The sequence below is a fragment of the Pituophis catenifer genome, unplaced genomic scaffold, assembly GCF_029215685.1.
Source record: "Pituophis catenifer annectens isolate HBS135680 unplaced genomic scaffold, rPitCat1.0.hap2 SCAF_3, whole genome shotgun sequence".
In the NCBI taxonomy this organism is placed as follows: Eukaryota; Metazoa; Chordata; class Lepidosauria; order Squamata; family Colubridae; genus Pituophis; species Pituophis catenifer.
This window is the reverse complement of record NW_027256883.1, coordinates 5,349,205-5,372,327: the sequence shown is the minus strand read 5'-3', so window position 1 is coordinate 5,372,327 and position 23,123 is coordinate 5,349,205. Positions and strand designations below refer to the sequence as shown.

The 23,123-nt window shown below is 45.8% G+C and overlaps 1 protein-coding gene across 2 annotated transcripts in view; it reads right to left on the bottom strand.

The window, feature by feature from the left end:
• Positions 1 to 23,123, bottom strand: part of PTP4A3 (protein tyrosine phosphatase 4A3) — a 110,553-nt gene that overhangs the window by 72,615 nt on the left and 14,815 nt on the right. For both annotated transcript variants that reach the window (XM_070940297.1, XM_070940298.1), the window contains exon 2: positions 4,391 to 4,513. The gene's annotated coding sequence lies outside the window, so the exon portion shown is untranslated. The remainder of the gene's footprint in view (positions 1 to 4,390; positions 4,514 to 23,123) is intronic.

The following is a 23,123-nucleotide window of genomic DNA, read 5'->3' as shown; positions in this document are numbered from 1 at the left end:
CTGCTAGCCAGGCCAAGGACCGGTGTGCCGGACTCCGGACTCCGGGTCGGGGACCCCTGACCTAAGAAAAATGCAAAGTTGAAATCTTGATGTTCTCCAAAATTTTGGGAAGGAGGAGAGCTTTAAGTCACGCAGGGCAATGACACCGAGCAACATTTGAGGCTGTCCTACAGGATTCTCAGTTGGAATCTGCAGGAAACACCTGGACAGACCTTAATAACAACAACAACAACAAGGTGTCTTCATTACACACCTTCACGAAGGTGTGGCGCAGATCAAAAGAAAAACACAACCGTTGCAAAATTCTGCTTCGCCAAATTAGTTCACGGCTCAATTGTCCCCCCCACCCCAGTAAAAACCAATATTCAGAATTAAAACAAATCAAAAGACAACCACGGAACGCCTTAGGAGGGTTGAAGAGTTTGCAAACAGCCGTAATTAATATAAAGACAAATAGTATCTTGAGAGCTATCCATCTCCAGGAAAGTAAAATAATGTAATTAAAGCCTAGAGCCGTGATGGTGAGCCTATGGCATGCGTGCCAGAAATGTCATGCAGAGCCATCTTTATGGGCACGCGAGCCTTTGCCAATTGTTCTTCCGGGTCTCGGAGACAGCCAGCTGGTCTTCACGTGTGTGGGAATGCCGGAAACCAGAAGAGCAGCCGCCCGGTGGGCATGCGCGCCCCAGGCAGCTGCTCTTCCGGTTTCCCCCTGGTTTTCTGGTTTCTGGCGCACCTGTGCGCGCAAAGACCAGCTGGCCGGTGCTCATGTGTGCGCCAAAAACCGGAAGATCCTCTTCCTAGCGTTCGCAGGTGCACTGGGTGGCTACTCTTCCAGTTTCCGGCTTGCGCGTGTGCACCAGCCAGCTGGTCTTCGCACCCACATGCGTGCCAGAAACCGGAAGACCTGTTCTGTCCCCAATCACACGCACACATACCAACAGACGTTCAAGAGTTAAAGACCAAACCAGCCGGCAAAATCCTTTTCCTTATGATAACGGAACTTGGCAACAACCTAGTGGCTGCCTGCCAAGAGTTTATCATTTACGAAGAGGAGAGATAACTTCTCCCCACTCCTGGTACATCAAAAGAAACAGCTCAATAATTACGGAGTCAATCAAGTCCAGAGATAATCCAGCAAAGTCTATAGCAAAAAGTCCGGCAATGCAGAATGGCGTAGAAGTTTTCAGCTTTGTTGGTCACAAGGTTTGACTGGCCACTGCGCTCCCTTTTATATCCTGTGGGGTGTGGTCCAGTGACTCAGCCTAATCTCGGGCACGCCTTTTCTTCTGTTGCACGCGCTTATCTCTGCGACGCTGGCGTGGATCCAGCCAAGACTCATTACCCTCATTGTCCATCTGTGGCTGCGTGGACGTGCTTGGCCCCGGCCCTATCTCTTGCCCTTCGGCAGACACCGAAGGCATTGCCAGAGAGGAGGGTCCTGGAGAGGGAGGCCTTGCCAACTCCTCCCCTTCACTCTCGGAGTCCTCTCCTGCCGATGACACAGGCTCTGGTAACGGAGCCACAACAAAAAGAGCTTTGGAAGATCTTCAGGGAAATCCACACCCCAAAACCAAAAGTGGGAGAAGAACCCAGGAAAGGTCAACTCCTAGTCTTGGGATGTCCCCCTCAGACATCTCAAGTGGCCTGGAAGAGGTGGACCATCAGGCACCCTGGACACGTTCCAGAACCTGAAGCTTTCTTCCAAAGCTTCACGTTCTGGAACGTGTCCAGGATGCTTGATGTCCATCTCTTCTAGGCCTCTGTTCTGGCCTGCCAGGGGCCAGCGGATCTGGCAGCAGATTCGGACAGTGAGGTCGGAGAGGAACATGGGCCAGTCCTGGAGTCTGGGGAAGGTTCTGATGAGGGCTCTGCGTCGGAGGCAGAGAGGGGACCAGGGCCGTATGCCAGTTATCAGCTGCCTTCTGAGTCAGACATCAGTGAGACAGACGAACAGCTGGAGCCTGTTCCCAGTGTGCGCATGAGCAGAGTTGCCAGACGAAGGGAACAGCTAAAGAACAAGGGTCGACTTGGTAGTAAGGCCACAGGTGGACGATGGTCCCTCCCAGAGGAAATAAAAGAGGAGCGACCGGGGAGTGGAGCTTGCAGGAGACAATTAGTTCATTCCTGCATTCTTGCCAGGTATTGCGGCATCTGAAAGATATCGGCCTGGCCACTCTCCAAAACTGATAAAGGTCGGTAACTGTGAACTACCTTGAAAGACGTTGCTAGAGAGGAATTCACTGTAAATTAAATAAAAGAGGTTTATTGGGATGAGGATTCGGCTTCGTGCTGCTGGGGAAGCCTGGGTCAGAACAGCCTCTTCCAAAGCTTCACTAGGAGGAACAGATCTCCCTTAATCCATCGTGGGTCGCCTGGAAGCATTTAAAGCTGAGGGACTCATTTTGCTAACCGCTCTACCAGAAGAACCCCAATTGCTCGACGCAAGAAATTTCTTCCACTTTCAAGCTCTTCTGATGTGGTTGAAGAGCTGGCTTTGAAATGCAAATGGCTCAACGAGACCAGGGTGGTCCTTCTTCATTTCTTTGTGGATCATCCGGCTCTCCATTCTATTTCTCCCCCCAAGCTGAAAAAGTGGCCTTCAACCCCACATCCTCCTAGCTTCCCTGATGCACTGGAGGAACCCCTCCTCTTCCTCCAAGGAACCTGGTTTAAGTTCTCAAACCCATCCATTCGTGGTTAAGGACGTAAAATGGGCATGTTCTCCAAAGCCTGCGATTTTAGGCGGTATCCCCCAGAGTACTATGTTTTTTGGTCTTTTAAATGAAGCAAATCTGGGTTTTCTCCTTTTATCCCTCCATAAGGAGCATTGGTATACCGTATTTTTCGTAATATAAGACACACTTCTCCCCGCCCCTCCCCCAAGAGGCTGAAAATTTGGGTGCGTCTTATCCTCCGAATGTAATTTTTTCAAAGCTTTTTTTCATCCCTAACGAGGTGTTAGTGAGTGAAGCAAAGGCTTCGCCTGCTTTTCTCATTGCTTCTCTCTCCAAAGATCAGCTATGTTTTAGAAGCTGATTTTTAGTCCTAAAGAGGCGCTAGGGGGTGAAGTGAAGGCTTCGCCCGCTTTTCTCATTGCTTCTCTCTCCAAAGATCAGCTGTGCTTTAGAATCGTTTTTTCACTCTAACGAGGCACTAGCGAGTGAAGCATCTTCTATGCTTTGCCTGCTTTTCTCATTGCTTCTCTCTCCAAAGATCAGCTATGTTTTAGAAGCTGATTTTTAGCCCTAAAGAGGCGCTAGGGGGTGAAGTGAAGGCTTCGCCCGCTTTTCTCATTGCTTCTCTCTCCGAAGATCAGCTGTGCTTTAGAAGCTGTTTTATCCCCAAGCAGGGGATAAAAAGCATGTGTGCGTGCTCAAAATCAGCACACTAATGTGCTGGAGCTGACCAGACTAAGGACGCTAGCCAGATGAATACCTGGTAGGCAGATTTCCCCCCCCCACCCCACCTATTTTCCTACCCCAAAACTAAGCTGTGTCTTACACTCCGGTGTGTCTTATACTCCGAAAAATATGGTATTTTGTCTATCTTCCAACTAAATCTTCAGATTCTGGGTGGAACTATCAAATGTGGTGTAGGTTTTCCTGCCTAGGCGGGGGGCTGGACTAGAAGACCTCCAAGGTCCCTTCCAACTATGTTATTCTGTTAAATATTGTGGGGTGCTTTCTGTGCTTGGTTCTTTTCCTGCAGACGTTTCATGACCCAACTAGAGAACGTCATCGGTGCTAAGTGATGGAATGTCTGCAAGAAAACCACCAAGCTCAGAGAGCATCATGGACCCCAAAATTGTCCTCCTCCTCTCTGCAAACCACACTCTCTTCTAGCACTGATGATGTTACCAAGCTGGGTAATGAAACGTCTGCAAGAAAACAACCAAGCTTAGAGAGCCCTGAAGACCTTACTATCCTCCTCCTCTCCACAAACCCCACTCTTATTAACACTGATGATGTTACCTAGTTGGGTAATAAAAGGTCTGCAAGAAAACAACCAAGCTCCGAGAACACCAAGGACCTCACACTTCAACCCGGAGCTAGAAATATTCTATTTGTTCTATTAAATATTATTAAGTAGCTATTATTATTTATTTTATTTATTTATTTTATTCAATTTGTATACCGCCCTTCTCCTAGTGGACTCAGGGCGGTGCACAGCCAGAACTAAAACACAAACCAATACAAAATTTAAAATTTTTAAAAGAATCATATGACTTTGGCCCAAAATTTAAAACATTCAAACTAAAACCCATTGACAATTTAAAAAGCTAAAAAGAAAACAGGCAGTCCTCGGTTTACAATAGCGTCTCAAATAAAGCAGCTTCCCTCTGTTTGGGACAATCCACCCCATCATCCTTCAGCGCTGGGTGACTTACCAAAATTAGAACCGATTTCCAGAACGGTGCCCGATATAGCCCAACGCCGCGCCAAATAATTTCATCTCCGTTCTTGGATTTCCATCCTTGGCACCTTCCCAAGTCACAATGCGCCAATTGCACCTGGGAAGGAAAAGAAGACGGGTTGAAATTCTACAGCCGCCGAATGGAACCTTCAAACGGCTCAGTCCTCGAACTTACAACCATTCGTTTAGTGACTGTTCGGATTTAACGACGGCCCTGAAAAAAGTTTTTCCACTATAAATAGGAAAGTTCTGTTATGTTCATTACTTCAAGGACGGAAGACAAAACTTCTGGTCCCAAAGACCGACCCAGATTGGATCGTGGAACATAAATGACTATGCAATGAAATTGTGGGAAGCTCCCCCCCTCCCCGAAAAATGAAATATTTTGGGAAATATTAAAAAAATGTTATACTTCCCCAAAGGGAGAAACATGCTCTTAAAGACAGAAAGCAGACTCACGTCTTTCTGAATAGCCCCCAGCAGATATTTTGCGCCCATTAAGAAAAATTAGATTAGAATAGAATAACAGGCAGGAAACCAGTGACAGTGAACCCGTTTCGAGACCGAGTGCCCACACTGCAACCCAAAACCCACTTATTTATCACAAAGTGCCAACATGGCAATTTAACGTGAATAATGAGGTTTTACTACCTAAAATAATGATAAACAAGGCAAGAGTTCAGCTAATTGTTCTAAGAAAAACTTCATAAATGCACTTTTATGCTCCTTCATTTTTTTTCCTGCTTTTGAAATATTACGTTTAGCAACAATAAAAAAGAAAAACTTTTGTAATATCATTTCTCTTTACCTCCCTTTTTCTCTCCCTCTCTCTCGCTCCCTCCCTCTCTTCCCACCTTCTCTCTGTTTCTCTCTCTCTCTCTCTCTTTTTCCCTCCCTCTTTCTCCCGGGGAGGAGGGAAGGAACCCCTGAACTGGTGCTGGGTAGTGGGAATCTGACGTTCGGAGGCAGATGCAGCTGGCCGGTGGGGAGACGGGGCATCCCAACACAGGCAGCTCTGCAGGAAAAGCAACTGTCATCCGGGAGGCGAGAGCGAGCCCATGACGCAGGGTCGCATTGTGGCTCCATGTTGTAATGGGCTCCGGGAGGAGGGGACTCAGTCTCCCACATTGTTAAGCACGCTTATTGTCACTGTGCTGCGCGAGGCGCTGCGAGGGAAGAGGTCAGGCCATGGAGGCAGCAACAGCAAATGTACCGTGATGAAGGTGGAATGCTGTTTTGCGCAAAGGCAAGTGCAGGGATGCTTCGGTCCTGCACTAACTTTCGTTTCCCTGCAAACAACGCCAAGAAACGCAATGGAGCGGAGTTGGGGCAATGGCGCGCGTGCCCACAGAGAGGTCTCTGAATACCACCTCTGGCATGCGTGCCATAGAACGAATGCCATTTCAGACCAATGGTTGTCCAATCTCTTCTTAAAAGGGACAATTGACAACTTCTGGAGGCAAGTTGTTCCACTGGTTAATTGTTCTAACTGTCAAGAAATTTCTCCTTAGATTGGGCCAGCCTATTCCCAAAACAAAAGAGCTCCAGGGTGATGGGATAAAGGACAGGACATTGAGAAAAGTGGAAATAATACCTGTCCATAAAGAAAAGCAGGCTAGAGGTAAGACCCGTGTTCTCCCCAAAATAAGACCAGGTCTTATATTAATTTTTGCTCCAAAAGACTCATTTCTGGTTAGGTCTTATTTTGGGGAAAGTACAGTACCTCCGTCTGCTGACGATCTTAACTGGGGCTTATTTTTGGGGTAGGGCTTATATTACGAGCATCCTGAAAAATCATGCTAGGCCTTATTTTCGGGGAAAGAGGTTAGATAAAATCAATGACACATGTCCAACAGCATTAGGATTAAGGAAATGATAATTAAGACCCATCATGAGCCTTTGCGAAACAAGTAAAAGCCAAACAAATCATAAAAACACACAAGGCAAGTCTCCAGATTGCACAATTCTGTAAAAACCACGTGAAATCAAACTCAGTTGGTAAACTGGCCCAGAACCACAAACCCGGTTGGTTCTGCTTCATCAATAAATGGTCCTCCTTTCCAATCAACCTCCAGCCTCTGTTTTATTTCCAGCATCTTTCTCCTGGCTTGGAACTGAACCCAGTTGGATTTTCCTTCCAATACAATAATAATATTCAGACTAGGAACAGGTCAAGTCGAGATGCTACCCTAAAACCTATCACCGCTGGATTTTAAAAATAATCTTTCCAGGGAAGTATTGCTCATTATCTAATTATTATTATTTTTTTTAGCCTTCCAACCGGAAAGTTTAACAGGATGCCAAACTGAGCGGGAATCCTCCTTCATGATTTGTTAAGTCGGTTGGGCAAAGTTATTTGGCAGCTCGACAACATTTTGCACAAATCTGCTATTTAATGAAGCTCCTTTTAATTTAATCAACAGAGGAAGTCCGCTAAAAATGGAAGATCTAATCTCTGCAGCCACCTGGGTCCTTTTTCTTGTTCCTGAAAGCCAGGATTTAACTCCGCTAATTTTTTGGGGACAAAATTGTGTTTTTAAACCCAACGGCTAAGGGTTATATTGACGGAAATACAGGTAGCCCTCAACTTACGACCGCAATTCAGCCCGATATTTATGTTGCTAAGCGAGACATTTGTTAAAGGAGTTTTGCCCCATTTTACGACCTTGCTTGCCGAAGTTGTTAAGCAAACCACTGCCACTGTTAAATTAGTTGTTAGGATATGGTGTAAGCCTAACAGATTGTCCAGGCAATATATGTGTTCTATAACTTTAAATGTATTCTGTAACTCTAAGATGTAATGCTGAGTAATTGTACAGCTGAGTCATTGTAATGACTGACTGCTGACTAACTGCTAACTGCAGTTAGTTGTACTGTTGCCACAGTTGTACTGTTGAGTCATTGCACTGCTGACTTCACTTATCTTTTTTTTTTTTTTTTTTAATTTGATTTATATGCCGCCCTTCTCCGAAGACTCAGGGCGGCTTACAATGTGCTCAGCAATCTTAAGTGGATAATTACTAGTGTAAACTGTATATAAGGAGGAAGCCAAGCTATAGTCATTGTTGGAACTGCTCTCATCATTGCTTGACTTGCTGCTTGACTTGCTGGTTGAAACTGTTACTGTCGTGTGTGAAGAAGTGGATGGATCTGCTATCATCGTGATTTGTTACCAGCGTGAATTACTGCTGTTTGTCTGGTAAGAAGATATCTGTAACTTCGGACTGATTTGAATGGCTAAAGACTTGGATTGACTAAAAGACTATGCAATTGTTTTTCACTACAAAGTAAAAGCTTTGTTAAACCAGTTTGTATGTATTGTATTCATTGCTCTCAGTACTGTTTCTCTGTGCACTTACTCTGCTGGTTGGTAACACAACAATATCCTTAACATTAGTCACACGGTTGAGTGAATCTGCCTTTCCTTTGCTTGTCCGAAGGTCACAATAGGGGATCACAAGACTTTGAGACACTGCAACTGTCATAAATATGAATCAGAATTTCAATCACATGACCACAGGGATTGCTGCAACGGTCGTTAAGTGCGAATAACGGTCGTAAGTCACTTTTTTCAGGGCCGTTGTAACTTCCAACGGTCACTAAACAAACTGTTGTTAAGTCAAGGACCACCTGCACACAGTAAAGTCTTCATGTATTACAAGGGTGGGCAACTGTGGCCCTTTTACAACCTGTGGACTTCAACTCCCAGAATTCCTGAGGCAGCTGTCTCAGGAATTCTGGGAGTTGAAGTCCACAGGTTGTAAAAGGGTCCCAGTTGCCCACTCCTGATGTATTAAATTTGGTTTGATATTTTGTTAAATCAATCTATCACTGAAATAAAAGATATTTTGCAACAGGAGCGTCAAAGTCAAGGCCCACAGGCTGGATGCGGCCTGCAAGGGTGCTTAGATCTGGTCCACAGGGCTGGCCTGGAAATACCAAAGGACCGGCCCGTGGTGACTCTGCCGGCCAAAAACGGGCTGCGTGGGGTCCCCCAGCAGCCCGTTTTCGGCCAGCAGAGTGCTGCAGGTGGTCAAAAACGGGCTGTGTGGGGGTTACCCCACTTTGGCCAGCAAAGTGCTGCAGAAGGCCGTCCAGGCTGAAAACGGGACGCAGGGGGGGGCCGTGCAAAGCTGCTCTGTGCCCCGTTTTGGCCGGCAGGTGCTGCAGGAGGCATTCAACCTGTACCCGTGCGGCCGGGCCAAGGAGGGGAGCTACAATGCTGATCCGGCCCTCAAAGAAATCCAGTTGGGACACCCGTTTTTTTTTATTATTATTTTTTAATTTGATTTATATGCCGCCCTTCTCCGGAGACTCAGGGCGGCTTACAATGTGCTCAGCAATAGCCTTCATCCTTTTGTATATTTATACAAAGTCAGCTTATTGCCCCCACAACTGGGTCCTCAATTTAGAAAGGATGGAAGGCTGAGTCAACCTTGAGCCTGGCGAGATTCGAACCTTGCAGGCAGCTGGTCTTAATAACCAGCTTAATAACAGGGTGCCTTAGACCACTGTACTACCAAGGCTCTTTTACAGCTTCCTTCCTTTAGAAAGCTCGTGAAGTCAGTGCAATCTTATCCAAAACGTGCAATGTTTTTTTTCAAACGAAATGTTTACTTGTTCGTGGTTTGCAGAGAGCAGAAAGGATTTTAAGGGCGTCCTTAAAAACAAACCACAAGGATGTCACAAGGACCTTTGAGGAGCCCATCAGTTTCGCTGGACTCCATGGGGAGAGAGATTTGTCCCCAGGTAACCTCCTCACTGGCTTGAGTAGTTCTCATTTACTCGTTGTACAACGAATGCCTTGTCACCTACAACTGGTTGCCGAGAACTTAAAAAGGACTCGATTTTTGTCCTGAACAAATATTGAACTGAGATGATGAAGGATTGCAAGGTGAAAGAGAGTGTGTGAGAGACTGAGAGAGAGATCTTTATTACAGACAGTCCTCGAATTACAACTTCAAGGACTGGTCGAACCTGCTACTCATTCAGCACCATCATAACTCCAAATGGTCACTGAAAGGAACGGTCATTGAGGACTTTCTGTATCTAGAACAGGGGTGAAATGCTCCCGGTTCGGACCAGATCACCCGATCCAGTAGCGATGGCGGTGGGTGGTTCGGAGAACCGATAGCAAAAATCCCTGCGCGCCCCCCCCACCATGCCCAGCTGAGCCGCACGATCATCAGAGGCTTTTTTTTTTTTTACTTTTAAGATCATTTTTTCTACAACCTCTTCTGACGAAAAAATGCTTTTAAAAGTAAAAAAAAAAAAAAGCCTCTGATGATTGCGCGGCTCAGCTGGGATCGTCAGAGGCTTTTCAAAGCATTTTTATAAAAGCCTGACGATCCCAGCTGAGTTGCCGGATCGGCAGAGAGCAATTTTTTTTTTTATTGAAAAAGTTTTTCAAATACAGATTTTCCCCCCTTTTTTCCCCTCCTCCTCCCCTCCCCCCATGGCTTCTCCAAAAATAAAATCCAAATTGATATCAAATTATATAATACTTTACCATCCTTTTTACACCACCCCCCACATGCTAACCACTTCTTTCTAACATTGTTATTATATCCCCCCTATACTATACATTTCAAAGCAACCTTCAGCTATAAAACTATATAATAAATCCTAATTTGGCATTTATTCAACTCATAATCTACCCATTTCCTCCACCCCCATACATATATCTCTTAATTCAAATCTTTTACGTATATTTATATCTAAACTTAACATCCCTTTTCCTAAACTAAACAATCAGTAACCTAGCCTATCTCCTCCCATTTTCCTACAGGTCTACCGTACATATTATTTTTAATGTCTTTGTTCTTCTGCCCACACCACACAACTAAAAAATATTTCCATATATAAATAAAATCCTCAAATGACTTTAAATTTATAATCCATATAGTATCTTCTGTAATGTCCTTCAACTGGATTACTAATTCCATCGCCCATGTTAGGGTAACATCAGGTTCAGTTTCCAACAGTATATTCAGTATCTTCCATTACCATCTGCCCCCATCAATAATAAGTATTTTCATATATAAAAAACCACCCGAGTGACTTTATATTTATATTCCATGTAGTATCTTCTGTAGTGACTTTTATCTAAATTATTAATTCCAACCACATTTTTTAAAAAGCCTCTCTGATGATCCCAGCTGAGTTGCCTGATCAGCAGTGGCTTTTCAAAGCATTAGAAAAAATGCTTTGAAAAGTTAAAAAAAAAAAAAAAGTTGGCCACGCCCACCCAGTCACATTACCCCCTCCCACCAAGCCACGCCCACAGAACCAGTAGTAACAAATTTTACATTTCACCCCTGATCTAGAAGCTGTGGGTGCTCCATCACTGGAGGTTTTTTTTAAGAAGAGACTGGACAGCCCCTTGTCTGAAAAGGTATGGCATCTCCTGCTAGAGCAGGGGGTTGGACTAGAAGACCTCCAAGGTCCCTTCCAACACTATTATTCTATGTTCTATGCATGAGTAAGAATTAGGGACTGGCTTAAAAGGAAACATTCATTTTACAAAATGATACGCAAATAAGTTAGTCCTTGGCTTATGACCACAATTGAGCCCAACATTTCTGTCATTAAGTGAGACATTTGTTAAGTGGGTTTTGCTCCATTTTATGACCTTTCTTGCCCCGGTTGTTAAGTGAATCATTGCGGTTAGCAACCTGGTTGTTAAATAAATCTGGCTTTCCCATGGACTTCACTTGTCAGTTTGCAAAAGGGGATCACATGACCTTGGAATACAGTATTGGTCGAAAGTATGAACCGATGACTAAGCATCTGAATTTTGATCACACCATCATGGGGATGCTACAAAGGTTGTAAGTCAAGGACTAGCTGTATATATACATTTGTGCCAGGGGTGAAACGCTCCCGGTTCCAACCGGATCGCCTGATCCGGTAGCGATGGAGGCGGGTGGTTCGTAGAACCGGTAGCAAAAATCCCTCCCCCCCCCATGCCCAGCTGAGCTGCACAATCATCAGAGGCTTTAATTTTTAAAAGCATTTTTTCTACAACCTCTTTGGCTGAAAAAATGCTTTTAAAAGTAAAAAAAAAAAGCCTCTGATGATCGCGCGGCTCAGCTGGGATTGTCAGAGGCTTTTAAAAGCATTTTTTCTACAACCTCTTATAGAAAAAATGCTTTTAAAAGCCTCTGACGATCCCAACTGAGTTGCCTGATTGTCAGAGGCTTTTTTTTCCTTTTAAAAACATTTTTTCTACAACCTCTTCAGCCGAAGAGGTTGTAAAAAAAAAAAATGCTTTTAAAAGCCTCTGCCGATCAAGCAACTCAGCTGGGATCATCAGAGACTTGTAAAAGAAAAAAAGCCTCTGCTGATCAGGCAACTCTGCTGGGATCGTCAGAGGCTTTTAAAAGCATTTTTTTCACAACCACATATGCCAAAGAGGTTGTAGAATGGACGTTGACTTACCTCTGAACGTCCCTTTTCAGTACGCTGCGACTCCAATCCATTGATTGGGAAGCTCTCATCACGTTGCTGGGGAACTGAGTGCAGAATTCTCCTTGGCTGACCACGCCCCCTCTGTGTCACTCCCGTCAGTCTTTCCTCACGAAGATACAGGAGGTTCAAGTTTAACCAAATTCTTAATGAAATAAAACAGAAAAACGGAAGATAACTCTGGAACACGAAGCCCAAACCACGGGTGGGTATGGATTGGAGTCGCAGCGTACTGAAAAGGGACGTTCAGAGGTAAGTCAACGTCCATTTTCCAGCACGCTGCTCCTCCAATCCATTGATTGGGATATACCCAAGTTACAGATCCTGGGCGGGAGGCTGAGTGCTCCCCGAGTCTCGGGATTCGACAACTCGTTGCAATACCCTACGGCCAAAGGCGGCCTCCGCCGCAGCAAATGAGTCAATCTTGTAATGCCTAACAAATGTCGAAACCGACGTCCAGGATGCAGCACGACATATATCAAGAACAGATGCTTGGGTCGCCCAGGCTGTAGATGTCGCCGCACTGCGGGTGGAATGGGCACAAACACCTTTCGGAACAGTCTTGCCCTTGCTACAATATGCTGTCGAGATACAGGCTTTGATCCAACGACCTACAGTAGTAGGCGTTACCTTCTTCCCCATAGTGGACGGGTGAAATGAAACGAGCAAGGCTTCAGTACGACGAAACGAAGCCGTTCTCTTGACATATCTGCGGAGTGCTCGACGCACGTCTAGAGTATGCCAGTTTTCCTCCCTCGGGTTCTGGGGATCCGGGCAAAAATTCGGCAGAATGAGCTCCTGGGCCCGGTGAAACCAGGAGTTCACCTTTGGTGCGAAAGAAGGGTCCAACCTCAATACTACTCTATCTGGATAAAACTGGCAAAGATCACTGCGAACCGACAAGGCGGTCAGTTCAGAAATTCGTCTCGCCGATGTTATCGCTATTAGAAACGTAACTTTGAAAGTCAAGAACTTCAGTGGAGCAGAAGCCAGCGGTTCAAAGGGAGGCGAGGTCAGAGCTTGGAGTACTAGAGTCAAATCCCAAGTAGGGAAACGGTGGACTACCGGTGGAGACATATTAGAAGCACCGTGCAAAAAACTCCGGATGCGAGGGTTTTGTGTCAACGAACGGTGGGGTTCACACACAAGGACAGTCGCCAGTGCCGCCACTTGGCGTCTCAATGTGGCAGGTTTCAGACCTTTAGCCAAACCATTCACGAGGAAGTCCAATACATCTGGGACATCGGCCGAAGTTGGATCCACATGGTGTCCTGAACACCAAACGGCAAAAGCCTTCCAAGAAGCTTGGTATATACGAGTCGTCGACGGACGCCTGGCTGATTGGATAACCTGAATGGCCGAGTCCGATAGTCGGTCCTTCTTCAGCAGCCGCCTCTCAAGTGCCAGACGGTCAATCGGAGCCACTGGGGCTCTGGATGGACGATGACCCCCTGGCGAAGAGAGACGACATGCTGAGGTATTGTCCATGGAGGAGAAATGGAGAGGCTCCGTAGGTCCGCGTACCATGGTCTGCGCGGCCAACACGGAGCTACTAATAAGATTTCTGCCTGTTCTAGTAACACTTTCCGGATTACTTGAGATATCAAAGGAAGCGGAGGAAACGCGTACAGAAGGCCGTCCGGCCACTGGCATCTCAGGGCGTTGCAACCCTCCGCTCCTTGGCACTGATAGCGGGTGAAATATCTTGGTAGTTGTGCGTTGCTGGGAGTGGCGAATAAATCTACGAGTGGCTTTCCAAAACGCCGCACTATGTCTTGGAAGATGTCTGGATGGAGTTGCCACTCGGCCGGGTCGATGCGCTCCCGGCTGAGCCAGTCCGCTTGCACATTGGAAATACCGGAAATATGATCTGCTCTTAGCGATGCCGTGTGACGTTCCGCCCATGTCAAGAGTAATTCCGATTCGATCATGAGGCTCCGGGACCGAGTGCCCCCCTCTCGATTCACGTGAGCCTTGGTTGACATGTTGTCCGTCCGGATCAACACATGACGGCCCTCCAATATTGGCCGAAAATGCCGGAGAGCAAGGCGAACAGCTCTCAACTCCAGCCAATTGATGCTGTTCGCCTTCTCCGACTGAGACCAACGCCCTTGGACTACTTGATTCAGAAGATGAGCCCCCCAGCCCACCAGACTGGCATCTGATGTTAACACCAGTCTGTCGACTTCCAGGAAGACACAGCCCCGGAGAAGGGCGGGGGACATCCACCACAGCAGAGACGATCGAAGTTGAGGAGGGAGCCGAACTAATGTCGGAGAAGTGCTGCGATTGGTCTTCTGGAATGGAAGTAGAAACCATTGCAATGGTCTCGTATGTCTGCGTGCCCAGGGAACGACATTGATACAGGACACCATTTTCCCCAAGACTTGAGACAGGCGCCGAATTGGAACAGTTCGGTTGGTCGAAATTTGAACAATTGATGACTTGATGTCTTTGACGTGATCCGGCGACAGGAAGACCTGGCCCTTGGTAGTATCTATCACTGCCCCCAGATGAAGAATCCTTGTCGTCGGAACCAGATGACTTTTCTTGTGATTTATCGTGAATCCATGGCTTTGAAAGACTCTCAGTACTGTCTCTATGTCGCTCGACGCCTGATGCGGAGACGATGATACGACAAGGATGTCGTCCAGGTAACACAGAAGACGAATTGGTAGAGCTCTCAGGGATGCGGCCACCACGGAGACAAGTTTCGTGAAGGTTCTGGGGGCGGGGGAGAGACCAAAGGGCATCGCGCAGTATTGATAGTGGTGAGAGTTGTATTCGAATCGCAAGTACTTGCGATGCGTCCGGTGGATTGGGACGTGTAAATAGGCCTCCCTCAAATCCACCGACTGCAGAAGATCGTTTGGCCGGATGCATGCCAGAATCGACGAGAGGGACTGCATCTTGAACCTGCGATACAAGATGTATTTGTTCAAGTGCTTTAGGTTCAAAACACCTCTGTGCCCCCCCGAGGACTTGGGGACCAGGAACAAGATGGAATAGAATCCTTTCTCCCTCTGAGTCTCGGGCACTTGTTCTATGGCTTTGATGTTTAAGAGATGAGTAATCTCCGCCTCCATTAACTCTCTTTGGTGTAAAATTGGCGATATTGGGCAGCGACAAAATCGGTTGGGAGGAACTCCAACGAACTCTAGGCAAAGGCCGTATTGAATGGTGTGACGGATCCAGTTCTCGGTCGTTGACATTTGCCACTGATGATGAAACAGCTGGAGGCGACCACCAATGGCATCTGGATGGCGTGAGTCATTTGCCTCGTTTGTTGGAACGGGATCCGCCACCTCTGAAAGGGCGCTTGGAAGAAGGTTGTGAGCGTTGTCGGTCCCGAAAGGACTGCCGATCCTGAAAACGGTCTCCGCCGTGGCTAAATGGTCGTTGGGTATAGAGTCCACTGGAACCCGAATAGGTCCGAAATGTTTGTCGATTACTGTACGGTGTGTACCTGCGTTCCGGCCTGCGAAAGGAAGAGGGAAGAACCTTACGTTTCTCTTTATCTTCCACCAAGAGTGGGTCTAAGGCAGCCCCAAACAAGGCCGGAGCCTTGAAGGTGGATGAAGCTAGCTTCCACTTCGCCTTCGAATCGGCTTTCCAATTGCGAAGCCAAAACATACGTCTGTTAGTAACAGTAGAAGCCATAGCGCGGGCTGCAAATTTTGCGGCGTTTAATGAGGCGTCTGCCGAATATTCTGTAGCGGCCACTATCTTGTTAATATCTTGATGCACGCGTTTGTCTGCGGTGGGGAGACGCGCTTGCAATTGTTTGAGCCAAATTAACGTTGCTCGATTAAAAAAAGATGTTGCCGTTGCAGCTTTTATTGCCCAAGTAGCCGCCTGATGGGCCTTGCGAAATCCCATTTCGGTCTTTCTGTCATCGGCTTTCAAACTGTCCATAGCATCTGTAGATACTATTGAGGACGAAGAAAGGCTGGCCACTGGCTTGTCTACTGTTGGTAAGGCCAGGATATCGTCCAACTCCGCCGCCGCGCAGTAAAGCCGTTTGTCCAAGGTACTAGGAGCTGTTAAGGAGCCTGGTTGGCCGAAGGCACTCTGGACAACATCCGCAAAAAGCGGTGGACAAGGAATAGCGTCCTTCTCTTGTTTAGCCACCTGAAACAAAGCTTCATGCGTGGATGAGGATGGAACAGCTGAGTCAGATGGAGGGGCTGTCAATAAACCAAATTGAGTAGTCACCTTGGCTTTGTGCAGGAGCGATTTAAAAACTGAAGGACGAAATAGTCCGGTAAATGATGGCTTCTCCGGAGGCAGGCCTTCGTCCTCGGAGAATTCTGAATCCTCCTCACAATCCGCCTCCTGGTCAGAGGACCCCGAGGAGACACATCCGACCTGAGATAAATCTTTTGTTTTATGTTGAGGAGGAATTTGAGGCAGAGGTCTAGATGAGCTGGGCGTAGGTTGTAGAGTGCCCACGCTCTGTTGCAATCCGGCCGCCAAGATCTTGGCCAATGCGTTGGACAACACTGACTGTAAATCCACTTGGCCAGTGTGTCCCTCTGCTCTGAGCCCAGCAGCCATAGGCGTGAATGTGGCCGATGGATCTGATCTCGAATGTTCCGGTTGGGCCGCTTGATGAACTAAGGATACATTAGGTAAAGACATAGAAACTCCACGCACCGCCTCTAGATTGGAAGAAGTAGATGGGCGATGGTCAGTAGCCGCAAAGGCCTCCGAGCAAACTGAAGAAGCACTGGAATGGGCTTGGTAAACCTCAGACTCTCCAGAGATCATGGGACAGGTATTCTGGTCCCTTGCCTTTTTTGCTTTGGCAAACTGTTTTTCAAGCGCCTTGTGACGCTGTAACTCTGATTTATGCCGGCTTGCAAGTTGAGCGGTCTGAGAGGATTTGGAGGAAGTAATATGCTTGGTTTTGGAGCGTTTCTTCCCTCCTTTGCGCTGGTTTGCCTCAGTAGGCAGAGCAGCATCCTGATCCCCATCGGATGACAGCTCCAAATCCGCCATTAGAATACTATGTGCAGGAGTGTCTTCAAGCAGCGATAGTAATTTAGCTAGCGATAGACAGTCGTATAAGGGACCCCAGGCCAGTAATTAAATATTCCCCCTCGGGTGGAAAAATGTTCAAGCCCTGCAGCTAGCCAAAACTCCAGGTCTTACTAATCTGGCCTTGTGTCAGTGCCAGAACAGTCTCTCCCCAATGCGCCGTTACTGACTCACATTCAAAATGGCGGCCGCGAAAACACCGTCCTCTAAAATGGCGACCGCAGCGAAGGACATCAATTTACAGCCTTCCTGGTCTTCTTACGAGCTGGGCGCCGATTGACAAGGCTGCCGTGGGCTTGCTTCACAGGGCGCCAATTTTAAATTGAAGAAAGCGGCGGTAAAACGCCCGGCGCGATGGACGGCGGCGATTCAAAATGGCGGCCGGCCGCTCCGAACGCTGACGAGATGCCGGTAACGGCTCGGAGAGTGCCTGGACATCGGAGCCTGTCGGAAGCCTGGACAGACGCTCCGGAGCCGCCCAAAAACCTGGGAGCTGAGGCGCTCGTGGAATCCCAGCTCGCCAGGAATCCAACGAAGCGCCGGCGGCTAACGGTGTTCACGGATCCGCCCAGCCGGGTCGGAATCCGGATAGCTGCCTTGCTGGTAGATAGAGAGAAGGAGCGAAACGGCCTGGAGCCCCAGGCGCGTTATCGCTCCTCCAGCAGCCTCACCAATCCCACGAAGCAGCTCCAAGCGCACAGAAAGGGTGAAAAAATAACAAACTAAAATAAAAATTAATTCGATAAGGAAGCAATCAAGGAGTTTGAAAGATCTTTGAAAGAGCTATGCCAAACACGAGTTCCCTCAGTCACTGAGTGAGAAAGACTGACGGGAGTGACACAGAGGGGGCGTGGTCAGCCAAGGAGAATTCTGCACTCAGTTCCCCAGCAACGTGATGAGAGCTTCCCAATCAATGGATTGGAGGAGCAGCGTGCTGGAAAAAAAATGGTTTTAAAAGTAAAAAAAAAAAGTTGGCCACGCCCACCCAGTCACATTACCCCTTTCCACCAAGCCACGCCCACAGAAACGGTAGTAACAAATTTTACATTTCACCACTGATTTGTGCATGTTCTTCTTGACAATAACAGTAATTATCAGAGCTTATCGTGGAATGCCAGGCTGATCAGCTGACTTAGTTGATTATGGGAATGCTGTAGGTGTAATATAACTTGATTTTAGCCATGCACCTTAGGATATTCTGAACAGCAAGTTATTTAAATGTGGGTTGACTAGTATGCCATTTAAAGAGAGGCACAGCTGAAAAAACACACTCGAGTCCTCATCAATACTTCCTGATCGAAACATAATGAGAGAATTTGGATTTGCGGGGTCCTTGGGGACTCTCTGAACTTGGCTGTTTTCTCGCAGACATTTCATAGCCAAACTATGTAACATCATCAGTGCTATCAAATATTCAAATACTACATCAGCATGCATTTTTTCCTATTCTATTGCTTAGTTTGGATCCCTGCAACCTAGTAGATGATTGAGTTGATGCTCTTTTCCAACTGTTATGATTTGATATGGGAAGCAATACTTTTATTTCAAATTGTATCACAGATTAAAAAGAAGAATGGGTATAAAAGACCCCACTTAAAACTTGGCACCTGATTCCAAAGTGGGAAAATAACCCCAAGACTAGTCTGATTCACAAATCATCCAATGAGAGTTTCTAAACTAACTGCATAAACTCTAGAAAAAGTGCAGAGAAGAGCAACCAGGATGATGAGGGGACTGGAGGCTAAAACATACGAAGAAAGGTTGCAGAAACTGGGCATGGCTAGTGTAGTGAAGAGAAGGACCGGGGGATACATGATAGCAGTCTTCCAATATTTGAGGGGCTTCTACAGAGAGGAAGGGGTCAAGCTGTTTTCCAAAGCACCCGAAGGCCAGACAAGGAATAATGGATGGAAACTGATCAGAGAGAGATTCAACCTGTAAATAAGGAGGAATTTTCTGACAGTGTATAGATGTTGCCTTCAGAAGTTGTAGGAGCTTCATCACTGGAGGCTTTCAAGAAGAGACTGGACTGCCATCTGTCAGAAATGGTATAGGGTCTCCTGCTTGAGCAGGGGGTTGGACTAGATGACCTACAAGGTTCCTTCCTGTTAATCTGTAGCGACTATATCATTCAATAAATCACAATAAAACAAATAACAGCTTTGTGCAATGCGTGAATTACAACAGAGTGATCAAAGTTGAATTGGTACGCGTAGATATAACGTAAACTGGTCTTTGTGTCGGGATAAATAGCCTCCTGGGTTGACAAAGTGAGATTTTGCTATTCATGTACAAGGATTGGATTTTGTGTCACGCAAAAAAAAATGGGTTTCTGCAGGAGGTGTCACTCCTACGGCAGCTTATCTCGGTTTACAAATCCCTGGGAAAGAAACCAGAGCTGTCATCTGAAACCATGTTTACCAAATGCCCTGCAGAGATTCACTCCGACAGGAAGAAGCTCGATTAACCAAAAACAAGCGGACCACGAACCTCTTCGGAGCAAGCAGTCCCTTCTCCGCTCGTCCCCAAAATGGACCGGATTGTTTTACAGGTAGTCCTCGACTTATGACCACAATGGAGCCCAACACTTGTTGCTAAGCGAGACACTTGAGTTTTGCCCCATTTTACGAGCTTTCTTGACCTGGTTGCTAAGGGAATTGCTACTAACCAAGTTAGTAACATGGTTGTTAAGTGAATCTGGCTTCCCCGTTGACTTGGCTTCGCAGTTTACAAAAAGGGTTTTACAATGGTCATAAATCTGAGTCAGTTGCCATATTTGAATATTAATCTCACGAACATGAGTCATAAGTGTGAGAAAATGACAATCAGTATAACAGAATTGGAAGAGGCATATAAATTTAATAAATTAAATTATCTCAGGTTTACTAAAGTTCATTTAGTGACCATTAAAAGTTGCAACGGCACTGAAAAATGTGACTTATGACCGTTTTTCAGTTACAACGGTTGTAGCATCCCCAAATGAAACAAACAAAATGTTCAAAAGTTATGATATAGTAGTTACTTACCAAGCACATCTAAATTATATTAGGTAAAGGTAAAGGTTCCCCTCACACATAGGTGCTAGTTGTTTCCGACTCTAGGGGCCAGTGCTCATCTCCGTTTCAAAGCTGAAGAGCCAGCGCTGTCCAAAGACGTCTCCAAAGACGTGGTCATGTGGCGGGCATGACTCAACGCCAAAGGCGCACGGAACGCTGTTCCCTTCCCACCAAAGGTGGTCCCTATTTTTCTACTTGCATTTTTTACATGCTTTTGAACTGCTAGGTTGGCAGAAGCTAGGACAAGTAACGGGAGCTCACTCCGTTATGCGGCGCTAGGGATTTGAACCGCTGAACTGCCGACCTTTTGATTGACAAGCTCAGTGTCTTAGCCACTGAGCCACCGCGCCCCTTCTAAATTAAAGGAACCCAAATATCTTTACTATCCCCAAGGCATGTCAGAAACGTTTGAGCACCCTTAATGTTTGGAAATTGAAAACCTGAAAAGTTGGACACGCCCAAATCATAATCGTATGATCAAAATTCAGAAGTTTGGCAACTGGTTCATATTTATGACGGTTGCAGGCTCCCAGGGGTCACGTAATCCCATTTTGTGACCTTCTGACAATCCGAAAGCCAGACAAGGAACAATGGATGGAAACTTAACAAGGAGAGATTCAACCTAGAAATAAGGAGAAATTTTCTGACAGTGAGAACAATCAACCCATGGAACAGAAGTTGCCTTCAGAAGTTGTGGGAGCTTCAATACGGAAACTTTCAAGAAGAGACTGGACTGCCATCTTGTCAGAAATGGTGGGGGGTTGGACTAGATGACCTAATAGGTCCCTTCCAACTCTGTTGATCTATTAAGACTATTTTAATATCCTGTTTCCCCCAAAATAAGACATCCCCTGATAATAAGCCCAATCGGGCTTTTGAGCACATGGCAATAAGGCCAAGCGCTTATTTCAGGGTTCAAAAAAATATAAGACAGGGTCTTATTTTCGGGGAAACGCGGCAATAATTTAGGTAAGGGAATCAATTTGATAAATGTTTGGGATGCTTGTAAGACCACTGTGATACGAGGGCATTTTATAAAATTCAGCATTTAATTAAACTGAAGGAGAGGGAACAATCAGAATTCACCGGAAGATCCTAACATACTTAATCAACTAATCAACTAAAATGATTGCAACAACAAATTTCTTAGTTTCAGATATTGAAAAGAAACTGAAATAGACAAAACAACTATTTCTTGAACATGCAAATAAACCAGGTGGATGGTTGGCATACAAACTGAAAAAACAGACAGAAAAGAAAACTATAAAACAACCTTCAAGAGTAGAATAAGACTTATATGGACAGCAAAAGGATTCAAAGACCTTTTTTTAGAATTAATATGCCAATTTATATAAAAAATAAATTGGAAAGAAAAGATTCCTGGCCCACGATTAACCAAATCATTTCTAAGTGTAACAAGTAGTCCTCGACTTACGACCAAGATGGAAACCAGAATTTCATTTGCTGGAGCAAAATGGTTGCTAAGCGAGTCACGTCCAATTATAAGAACTTTTTTTAAAAAAAACCTGTGGTTGTTAAGCAAATCACTGCACTTAATTGAATCATGTTGTCGTTAAACGGATCTGGCTCACTTGTTGGAAGTCAGATGGGAACGTCACAACGGCGATCACACGATTCCAGAACGTGAGGTAAATACATGCCAGTGGCCCAAATTTTAATCACATGGGAATGCCGTGACAGTCGTTAAGTGCGAACAACGGTCATAAGTCACATTTTTGAGGGCCGTTGTAACTTCGGTCTCTAAAACAAACGGTCGTAAGTCAAGGAACTATCCGTAACGGATTAAAAAATGGTTCTGCATTTCTCCAGAATAAGCGTGTGGAGAGATTATGGCGATGTGTCCATCAACTGAAACTTTTGAGGAGCCGTCAAGGAGATGTAACGTTATCTCGATGAATTAAAAGTCTAAACCGAAGTCATCTCCGGGTTGAATTAATTTCCTGGGAATATGAAAATTTGGCAGTGGGGTTTTTCTGGCCCTTTTCCTTTCACACAAGAATCCAAAAATACCGCTCCCAGCTGCAATGTAGTTTTTCTCATTTAGTAAGTAGGGGCCAAGTTTCTCAACCTCAGGACAACACCCCAGGAAAGGGGTCAGCCGAGTCGGTGAACTGGCCTCTTCTAAACCTCTGGGATGCCAAATTTTGAAGGGAGCCAGGGGTTTCCTTTGCTTATTTGGGAAGCCCAAAATACATCTCCAAGAAGGAGCAGAAGAAAGCAAAACAGGAATGTGTGCATAAATTATCCCTGAATAGCACATCTTGGGGTTGATTCTCAAAGACGCATTATGCGGGTGGACAGTTTTTACATATACGTTGTTTGCTTTTATATATATATATATATTTATATTTATACCTATATATCTATAACCTCACAAAGGTACGATTTTAGTTTTCTAACTCTAAATATGTGTCTACAAATTTAATGTACATATATACACATGTGTATATACATATATATATATATACATATATTATTGTTGTATATTGAGATCTTACACACCAGAAACAAATTCCTTGTGTGTCTAATCACACTTGGCCAATAAAGAATTCAATTCAATTCAGTTTTGTCCTATTCTCTATTTTGTAATATATTCTCCATTCTATTTTATTCTACCTATCCTATCCCAATTCTATTCTCTCTCTATATGTATACGTACACACATACACATATATATATGTATGTATATGCACAAATATATACACACACATATACATATATGTATATATATGGAAAGCTTCTGGAGCCTGGGGAGGGCAAAAACCGGGCCTGCCGGGCCCACCGGAAGTCAGGAAATGGGCCATTTCTGGCCTCTGGAGGGCCTCCAGGGGGGCGGGGAGGCTGTTTTGGCCCTCCTCAGGCTCCAAGAAAGCCTCTGGAGCCTGGGGAGGGTGAAAAACGGGCCTACCAGGAGTCTGGAAATGAGCAGTTTCCAGCCTCCAGAGGCTTCAGGGAGGTCTGCTAGGCCCAAAATGGGGCATGGGGAGGGGGTCACATGCGCATGTACGGGGGGGTGGGGCTCATGGGGGCATTGAGTTATGGGTATGGGCACACGCATGTGCGACCCCTCCATGGTCCCCCCCATGGCACACAACGGCAAAAATGTTAGCCATCACTGGTATA